The 10,478-nt window shown below is 32.2% G+C and overlaps 1 pseudogene; it reads left to right on the forward strand.

The window, feature by feature from the left end:
- Positions 1–2,249: 2,249 nt before the first annotated feature.
- On the forward strand, positions 2,250–3,863 carry LOC108971921 (annotated as a pseudogene).
- The last annotated feature ends 6,615 nt before the right edge of the window (positions 3,864–10,478 follow it).

A 10,478-nucleotide genomic window follows, 5' to 3' on the forward strand; every position in this document is an offset into this window, starting at 1 on the left:
GAGTTTAACGTTCTTATAATTTTTAATAATGGCTGGAAATGTATCAAGGATAACAAGTGAAGTGTGGCAGATGTTTGAAGTGGTAGACGAAAGTGGTATGCAAAATGCAATATCTGCAAATCAAAAATTTCATATAAAACATCTTTATTAAATTTAAAAAAAACATGAAAACATAATAGATATCCTACAGTTATTAACTTTTGCTTTACAAATGGAAACAAGCAAATCATACTACAACTACTGCAATTCAAACCCCCTCTAACTCGGAAGCTACAATATATAGCCGTTCGGACCCACAATGTGTGTATTCGATGAGTTTTCACTGACAACTATCAAAAGCGGCATTCTCTTGCAAGATGGCACGATGATATAAATTGCAAAAATCCGAAATATGGCAGGCCAAGAGAACACCCATTGCAGAATCAAGGGATATATAACGGCACGAAAATAAGCATGGGTTTTGACATATTTTACAGCCATTGCGATTAAATTTCTGCGTGTGTTTGTTGTTGTGCCGTTGCACCAAAGGGAAAATTCTGCAATTTCTGCACGGTGCAAGGTTTTGCAAGAACAAGAGAATCTCCTTAATATGAGAATACCAAGCGATACATATTTTTATGTGGTCGGTCCGAACATAGTACTAGTCTCTATGTGAGACATTTTGAGGTAAAATCTCAATAAGTGACGAGTTACTATTCTCTAAATAGTCTCTAGCGTTAGTCTCAAAATATTGCCTCAAATTTGAGACCTGGTAGTTAGCGTGCCACAAAACCAAAAAGAACTCTTGTCTGCCATTTTGAATATACTGAATAGAGATCATCATACATATTAATCGATTGTCGTTTTTTATATTTTGTAAGCAACTCAAACCCAAAAAGGTTAAAAATAAAACAATTTTACATACTAAATATAAATATTATGACACAAAGTCAACATATGTTTTTATTTAATTGATAATTATGTTTTTTGGCTATGTTAGATTTTGCGACTGTCACTTACAGAACAGCAAAGTCGTCTCAAGTCTCAAAAATTTTCTCTAACTTAAAATCTCAAAGTTAGAGACTTAAGACTGTATCACAGTCCATAATCGCACGGTAAGAAAGACGAATACCCAATTTTTCAAGAAGAAGACAACGAAAAGGTAAATTCGTTACTTATTATCGATATTTTATAATTAATTTCTATGATAAATATATACACTTATATACTTATATACATATATATACATGTATATTATTCTTCTTCTTAATTGGCGTAGACACCGCTTACACGATTGCAGCCGAGTTAACAACAGCGCGCCAGTCGTTTCTTCTTTTCGCTACGTGGCGCCAATTGGATATTCTAAGCGTAGCCAGGTCCTTCTCCACCTGGTCTTTCCAACGAACTGGAGGTCTTCCTCTGCTTCCACCGGTGGGTACAGCGTCGAATACTTTCAGAGCTGGAGTGTTTTCGTCCATTCGGACAACATGTCAATGTCATCATATATCTCATACAGCTCATCGTTCCATGGAATGGGATATTTGCAGAACTTTTCTCTCGAAAACTCGTAATGTTGACTCATCAGTTGTTGGCATCGTCCAAGCTTCTACACCATGTAGCAGGACGGGAATTATGAGTGACTTATAGAGTTTAGTTTTTGTTTGTCGAGAGAGGACTTTTCTCCTCAATTGCCTACCCAGTCCGAAGTAGCCAATGTTGGCAAGAGTTATCCTGCGTTGAATTTGCAGACTGGCATTGTTGGTGGTTCTTACGCTGGTTCCAAGATAGACGAAATTATATACGACTTCAAAGTTATGACTGTCAACAGTGACGTGAGTACCAAGTCGCGGGTGCGACCACTGTTTGTTTGATGACAGGATGATGAAGATGGTACCTTCTCTATTTAGTTCTGCAGCTCGGACTATTTTCTCCAGAAGCGAGTTGAAGTCACTCGATAGAGAATCGCCTTGTCTGAAACCTCATTTGGTATCGAACAGCTCGGAGAGATCCTTCTGACGGAGCTTTTGGTGTTGCTCAACGTCAGCCTACACAGCCGTATTAATTTTGCGGGGATACCAAATTCAGACATCGCGGCATAAAGGCAGCTTCTTTTCGTGCTGTCGAAAGCAGCTTTGCTTTGGTGGTGTGTGTCGATTCTCCTTTCACGGATCTTTTCCCAGTTTAACAAGGGGAAAAAGGGAAGCAGTGTGAATTGAATGTTGTGTGTATAATTAAAAATTTTAATATTTCAGAACTCATTTGGAGCATTTGGAGAATTCAAATAAAATATATTGCGTATGACAAACAAATAAGGGAGTAAGTTTTAAATTATTAAAGTTAAACAGTGCATATTTAATTCAGAAAGTTGTTATAGATTTAGCTTTTTTTTTTTTTTTGAAAAGTAATTTGTGCGTTATAGCTACATATATATATACATACATACAAGTGTAAATGTAAAAAATTTAAAATATAACTATGTCGACTTTAGAATACCGTTCCAGGATTTTAGGAATAAAATGGGTATGATCGGATAAAGGAGGCTTGAGATCAATATTGTAATCTTTTAGTTGATGYTAAATAAATATAGTTGAATGATAAGTTTAATATTAAAAAAAAATTCACACGAATTAGTGAAGAGCTAGTGGAMATAAAAATACGAAATATATGTGTAAAATTAGTTTTATATCGAAAAATACGACCTTTAAATTGTGGTAATTTTCAGCTTTAAACGCAAATATCTCGAATATTCCCGCGAGTATAACTATATATATTCTTCAACTGGAGAACCTCCTCTATACCTACAAATGTTCATTTGTTCGTCCAAGACGTCTATTCGTAAGAAGAATATCTAAACTTGTTTAAAATAAAAGAGAGACTATATATATATATATTTCTGCTCCGAAGCAGGATTTTAAAAAATAAATTAAAATTAAAATTAAAATTTTCAAGCTTGCTTCAAAAAAGGATATTTACATTTTAATTTTTTAAACTATTTATGTAGTCTGCAGATTTATGCTTATTTGTAGGTAAAGTTTGAGAAAATGAGGTAGTCTCAAGCTGGTTAGATATTAAATATAAATATTTTTCCATAGCTATAGATTATAAAATTCTTTTAGCTCCACTCATTCATCACCTTTTTTTTTATTTTTCATAGAATGAATTTCTATGATCTCGTGGTTGGTTGAGGTTGTATTCAACATAAATATTATTTATTTTTTATTAATATTTTTTTACAGATAAAGTGCTTAAAAAAATTTCTTACAATCTCGTTTGCGGTCCTCCAGTAGAATCATCACAAATTGTGGTACCGTCACCATCGTCTGATGGCCATGCAGGTATAATGTATTAATATATAAATATATTAGTATTGCTTTATAAAAACACATTTATGTTTTTCAGATATAATGCGGAAGCTGGAAGTCATTGAGACCTGTCTCACTGCCATTGAAAAGTCTCTAAAGGACAAAGTAAGTAACGAAGTATTACATTCAAAATTAAAACAGAAGCTAATTTTTATATTTTAATTTTCTAGATGCCAGAAAAGGCCGAGGTGCAGGCAGAAAGTAAATTATTGCGCGAATGACCGCGTTATAGCGGCAAAGACCCACCATTCAATTAGCCGCATCACCGGTGACTTGGCGGACGAGCATTACGAGGAGCTCGCTTCGAACCTGCCCATGTCACGTGCGCTCTTTCTTTCAAAAAAGGAAAGCACGGATGCTATAATAAATATTTCGTTTTTAAATATTATAAGATTGTAATATTTACCGCATGTTTTTTTTTTTTTTTTTTTTTGTACAGATACGACTAATATTGAAGTCAAAGGTGCAAAAGGTAGTGTGGACGGCATACTACGTGGTATGTTTTCTGACAATCTAATCTAATTTACAATTTAGAGAGCGCAAGGAGAAGGAATCGCTACTAAAACTAAAGTGCGTAGGGTTTGTTTTCGAAATTTTTTTTACTGGTATATATTTAAATGTCTTAACTTATAATGTTTCATTTTAGATATGCTTCCCGATAAGGATAAACACTCTATATGTGGGGAGCTCCGGAGATTTGTGGTCTGGCGTTTTAAACAGAAAAAACATCAAATTAAGGCTAAAGTAATAAAGTTCATGATTATTACTTATATCTATTAGTTTTAAGTTGTAAATATTAGTTTTAAGTTGCACTTATTAGTTTGAAGTTGAAGATTCTAATTTCACTTTTACAAATATGAATTTTTAGAATTGTAATTTTTATACTGAATTAAACTTAATCTTGTATTATATTTCTGATAAATTATTAGTTCAAGTAAATATTTGATTATTTTGGTTTTATTATTAAATAAAAAGAAACAATAAAACACTGAATTTAATTTAAAATAATTGATTTTGCTAGAAGTAATAAATTGGTAACTGATATGCTTGTTACTGTTTGCTACTGCTAACATTGTTATATATGAAAGGTAAGAAACTCATAACCAAAATAATAATACTAACTGATATTCGGGTAACAAACACTTTTTGTTATCCATAACACATGAGTAAGCTATGCGCTAACAAAAGAATTTGATACTCGTAACATACTGTTAAGAGATTTGCTTACAAATGTATGTATTTATACCTACAACACTTTTGAAAACTACGTCTCTCGAGAACAAAAATATCAAAATATCAAAATATCTGGATAAATGCGGTCTAAAACATTTAATATGACATCTTACCTAGCTTAGATACGAACTTTGTTTTTGCTCTACTTAAGCATTTATATAGATTTTTTGAAGATTTTAAATATATAAAGCGTGGACAATAGAACTTAATTTTAGTCACCTGGCCTAGAACCACCAGCGAGCCGAAGGTCCTGGCAGCCAATGCCGATTTTTTCGTGTAAAAAAATAATTGTATTATTTTTTATTATATTTAATTATACTATGTATTATTTTTTTCACATTTATAAATAAATAAATAAATAGTTTATTGGCATATGTATTTCTCATGTACTCTTTATTTCAACGAAATGAAATGAGTTTTATTAAGATTATAAATATTTTTGATAATTTCTTTATGAATCTTTAAGTTTTGCATTTTTCACACCACCTCTGAGGTTTGCAATAGGGCGCGTTGCCGACTTTTTTCAGGTGTTCGGTTCCTCGGTAGGCCTATTTTCACCTTTACAACTTAAAATAAACATAATTAAAATTACATAAAAATTTAAATAAAAATTTGGCACAAGATAATTTAATAATAAAGATTTCTAAACTCCCACAATAGATGTCTCAAAAACCCTAAAACTCTATTAAATATATTAAAATACAGAAGCTAACTTTTAGAAGGGGAAGATATGTAGTTACCAATGTGAAATGCACAAAAATTTTATGTGCCGAAATGGAGGGCTGGCTGACTGACTATTAAAAATTCTTAAATAAAAATATGTTCTAATTCTTATAAAAAGATATTTTAAAACGTCGGGTTGTGAATTTTCGCAGCAATAAAAAGACTCTACATCTAACATCATACTATGTAATTTTTTTGAAAATTCTACAAGATGACAACAAGAATCAAAATTGTCATTCAATATTGCATCAAGTTTTTTCAAAAAATCTATGAAGGGTTCAGGAGCTTTTACCAGATTTGGTGAATCGTGCACTTTGTTTTTGTAAAGGTCAATGCGCTTTCAATTACATCGATTTCGATACAATTCCTAACATTAAAGGGGCTATCTAAGAATGGTCTTGGCAAACCTTGAAATGTTTGGTAAGAGCTATCCTGAACCAAAGGGTCATTACATACCAGGGTATTGAAAGAAAATAGCTCTAATTCTCTACCCTTCAGATATTCACATTTGCCACGTGTCACAAATTTGACATGTCTAAGGCCCCGAGATTGGCGGAAAGGTCAGAGAACGTAGACGGAGTTGTATTGGTGGAAAGGCTGCTTTTGAATAATACACATGTGGCAAAAAAATGTTTTTGAAATAATAAAATAGAGATTTTAAATCTTTATAATGCCCACTTTTATGTATGCACAAGAACTAATATGCATTAAGGGCCTATATCAGTGTGCCACTTTCAAAAATCGATTTTTTCTTTAGAATTTTTTTGTATCAGCTACTCATTCGACCAGAATATTCGTTTGGGGTTTTTTATTTTAAAAATCACGAAATTCGCTTAATTTCCATGGGTAACACTAATACAGTGCCACATATACGTATAAACGCACTCTTAGTTTTAATTTTGCTAACTTCTCTCTTTCTTTGCATTGCACTAATTACAACAAATTCTCTCTCATATTGTTTGTTAAACTAACGGAAATTCGTATTGAGTGCAAACCCCCACTTTTGTTATTACGTTATATTTAAATCGTTGCATTTTAAATCAAATAGCAAAAAAAGGAACATGTTCGTTTAAACTCATCTGATTAGAGAAGAAGAGAACATGTTTGTGATTAAAAATAAAAAAAAGGTTTTTCAATTAAATTGAAGATTGGTAAGTTTTCGTTTATTAAAGTGCAAAAAAGTAACTTAAACGACAGTGAAAAGGTCTAAATCAACCTGTACCACAAAGAAGGTTACTCAAAACGAGAGATTGGGGACATAAATATTTGATGAATAGACATATATGTATATATATATACAAATTCACACAAGTATCACTAAAATACCTAACACATATTCCAAAATAAATTCATACCTTGCTAATTCTCGTTCCGATGGGAATTTATGGAAGGTTTCAGCTGCCGCACATCTGCATACACAATTCTCTCATATATTTATACATCTTACCTTAATCTTGCTTTATTTCAACAACAACACTTGTATGGGTTATAATATAAACTTTATAATTAACACAATTATGTATTGTTATTAAAAACTTCGACATATCTTTCTATTCAAACTCAATTTCCATTTGATGTTTTCCTACAACGGCTAACGAATTGTCAACTTGTATATGTCAKTCGACAAATTACCACCCAGGATAGTATCCTACTGCATGCAAAAATTTATAAATACTTGAAGCGTGTTTAAAAATTGCACAAAAAAAAAAAAAACCAACTGATTTAACATTAAACAACAAGTAATATCCCAATAAAATTTAACAGATATGCAAAGTACTATAATTCAATATAAGCACTTAAGTAACGTAAACACTTGCATTATTTAATATCTTTTAAACGGTTTATCAAAAAATTTATATGTAGCTTAAATGCTAACAAAACACCCTGATTACCATGAAAGTAGCAGAAAAAAGTGTTACACAACACGATAAGATTTTCTAGAGTTGAGTATATGTACGTCAGTGGTCGGACGTGAGAGGATCTGCCACTGTGTTGGTGAGCACGAAACAAAAGTAGCCAAGAGAGAAATTGGAATTAAATTTAAGCAAATTTTATAAGAAAAATTATAAAATAAATTATTCTTCAATAAAATTCTAATCTAAATAATCTAAATATTCGTTACGTAACCAATCAGATATTTTTTTCTTTAAAAATACATTTTCGTTCTTTTTCATCTAAATAATTAATAGTATAATGAAAATTAACAAAATTTCTTTTAAGGATATCTTCCCTATAATCTTTTAAAGACTTGGAACATAAAAGGTATTGCATGGCACCAACGGCATTTAGAATCATAAAATATTTCTCGCAGGGCATATTTGGTTTTGCGCTAAACTCTTACTTGGATAATATGATACGAGACTTTAGCATTGGCTCTCTTTATCTCTCAAACGCGTTCCCTGATTATTTGACAGCGATGGAGATCAAGGAATTTCTGACATTTCATTTCAGAAATGGCGGGATGCCAGAAGTAGACCCCTATAATTACCTGACGAAATTAGTAGGAAATGAAATTTCATTAAATTAGTTAATGATTTTGCTTTTTAGTGTTTATATATGCATGCATTTTCAAAGTGTTTTGAATAATTAATTAAATACCTATTCTAATATTTTTCAACAGTGGCATCATTGATAAATGTTATAAAAATGCGAGTTTTAACAGCTCTCTCTCGAATCAAAGAGTCTCGCATCATATTATCCATGGATCGACAACGACTGCATAGATAACTTGTAAACTGTATAGAAATATAAGTAAGAGAGCGAACATACGTCTGTTAGCGCAATATATAGTTTTGAGCATAATTTCATGAACGCAACGACTTTCAACAGGCAAACTTGCTTCATTCATAAAAACAAACACCATGACATCTCCCCGAGCATGCCTTTGCCCACAAGCGTCTTTTCGTGACGATGGCAAAAGCTAAAAGTCATAAATTGAACGATTTCTGATATTTGTATGAGAAGAAAAAGTGACAACAGTGCAAATATAAGTATTGAAATATATTAGAATAAAATTGAAAACATAGTTTATCATAGTTATCATAGTTTCGATTTCAAGTCAAGAAATGTGCCAAAGAAAATATTCAATATTCCTCTGATTTATGTGTACAGTGAATCCCGGTTAAGTAGTACTCCACTTAAATGAAAATCATCCCTCTTAACTGCCCATATCTTGCTGCATCTCACGGTTTGTTTTTTGAAATACATATAAATTATTGTTTTAAGTACCACTCGCTTAAGTATTCGCACTCGCTTATGTGTCATGTTATATTTTTATTTTCACAAACCACACTCAACTGTATCTTTGATTGTGGCACATAACCGGGATTGACTGTATTTGTCAAGGAATGTAAAAAAAAATTTTAAGCGGCTTGCAAAAATCTGCGTCGATATGAATGCAAGTTCACACACAAATATACATATTAACGCTGGTTTGTATGCGAAGCTGTACAGGGGAAAGGGAAGCGGTGACAATCGGCAGCCATTCGTTTATTTTTTCCGCACAGCTCGGATTTTCTACCAACAATACTGTTGGCAAATTTACTCCTTACTTTACTAGGTTCGTATCTCTGGATTGACAAATAAAACCAAAAACCGCTTAATTCACTTGAACAAAATCTCTTTATTTCACAATTCGTCTACACTATAACAGTTTACTCTTAGCACTCTTCCCTTACGTTGGCGCTACCACGGATTATATAGTCACGCACTCCTCGCTGATGCCGACGTGTACCTCTAGAATATTGCGTCTGGCAATTATAAGAACATAATGCTATACGCTCCATATACAGTTAGATAATGTTTATGCTACAAGTAGACAAACAGACAACCGCGGCGAACAATGTTTATAATAAGGAATGAATATAGCAAGACAAATCCACGTAATGCTATACATTTCATATACATACAGATATTGTTTAAGTAGACAAACAGACAACCTTGGTCGCATTCACCGTAGTAAAAGAGCCATTCGCAATCCTTAACCTGCCCCCAAGTGTACGTTCACAACCAAAACATTATGGACACCTCTGATGAATAAGGGTGGCGAGAGGTTAAAACGGGTTGCGTAAAGCAAAAATGCTTTCATATTAAATTATAAATTTACAGTGCTATATTTATACATTTATAAATATTGATATAAACAAATAGGATATATATTTTTAAGCGTTTTAGTTAACTTATTCATGAACAAAGTGGAAATTATTTTTGATAATGAGTGGACCAAAAGAGATAACTATTGTCGAAAAATTTGGAATTACATATCATAATAATTCGGCTGAGGAGTAAAACGCAATTTTTATTGTAAGATAAATAAAGATATAATTAAAATAGAATTTTTTTTATATTTTAAGTCTACATTTTTGTAATCACAAACTACATACACTTTTTATGTGTCAGAATTTAGCTATACGATGGCGATCAGGAATCCTACACGTTCCCAAATGGAGTGTTTGACCATCCTAACAGATTTACCATATTATTTTTTAGTTCGAAGCTAAGTTTTTAAATAAAAWGGATTTTTAAAGGAATTATTTTTTGATTTTGCAATATCTCTATAGTAGTAAAAAGTAGTTTAAATTTGCTTACGTAACACTATTTTGCCATGCTCAATAGCAATACTGGCATAATATTTGAAAAAAATTGATTGTTCGAAATATACTCCATTTGAAATTATCCTAATCGATGATAACTTGTTTGGCCAAAATAAAGATACAACTCAAATTCCTTCATTATTAACCAAATTACATTTTTTTTTTGTTTTTTAAAGTTTAATTATCAATTTCCACATCGTTCGTAATCGACCATAATTCACAATTGTACATCCAAATGACATCAATTAATTCACTCAACTGGTAACGTTGTGGTCTGCAAGGCGGGTGTTGAGTTTTTAGCATATTAGAAAGTATGTAAATTCAATTTTTCTCAAAACATACCCAACAGCTTGATCGAGATTCTTAGCGCAATTGACAATAGCTTGTGCAACATCCGAACAGCACATTCACCGTAGTATTTGCTCTCATGTGTTGAATACAATGCTCGCGACAGACTGCAAACGACATCTGTCAAATATTAAAATACACACGTTCTTATGGACGGACCTATTTTGATAACTGCACGACTACACGACGGCAGGCCGACAGTTGTCGCTCTCGCTAACTTCAATTTTATCCCATATTTGCC

Source organism: Bactrocera latifrons, unplaced genomic scaffold (assembly GCF_001853355.1).
Source record: "Bactrocera latifrons isolate USDA-ARS-PBARC rearing strain unplaced genomic scaffold, ASM185335v1 scaffold_366, whole genome shotgun sequence".
Taxonomy (NCBI): Eukaryota; Metazoa; Arthropoda; class Insecta; order Diptera; family Tephritidae; genus Bactrocera; species Bactrocera latifrons.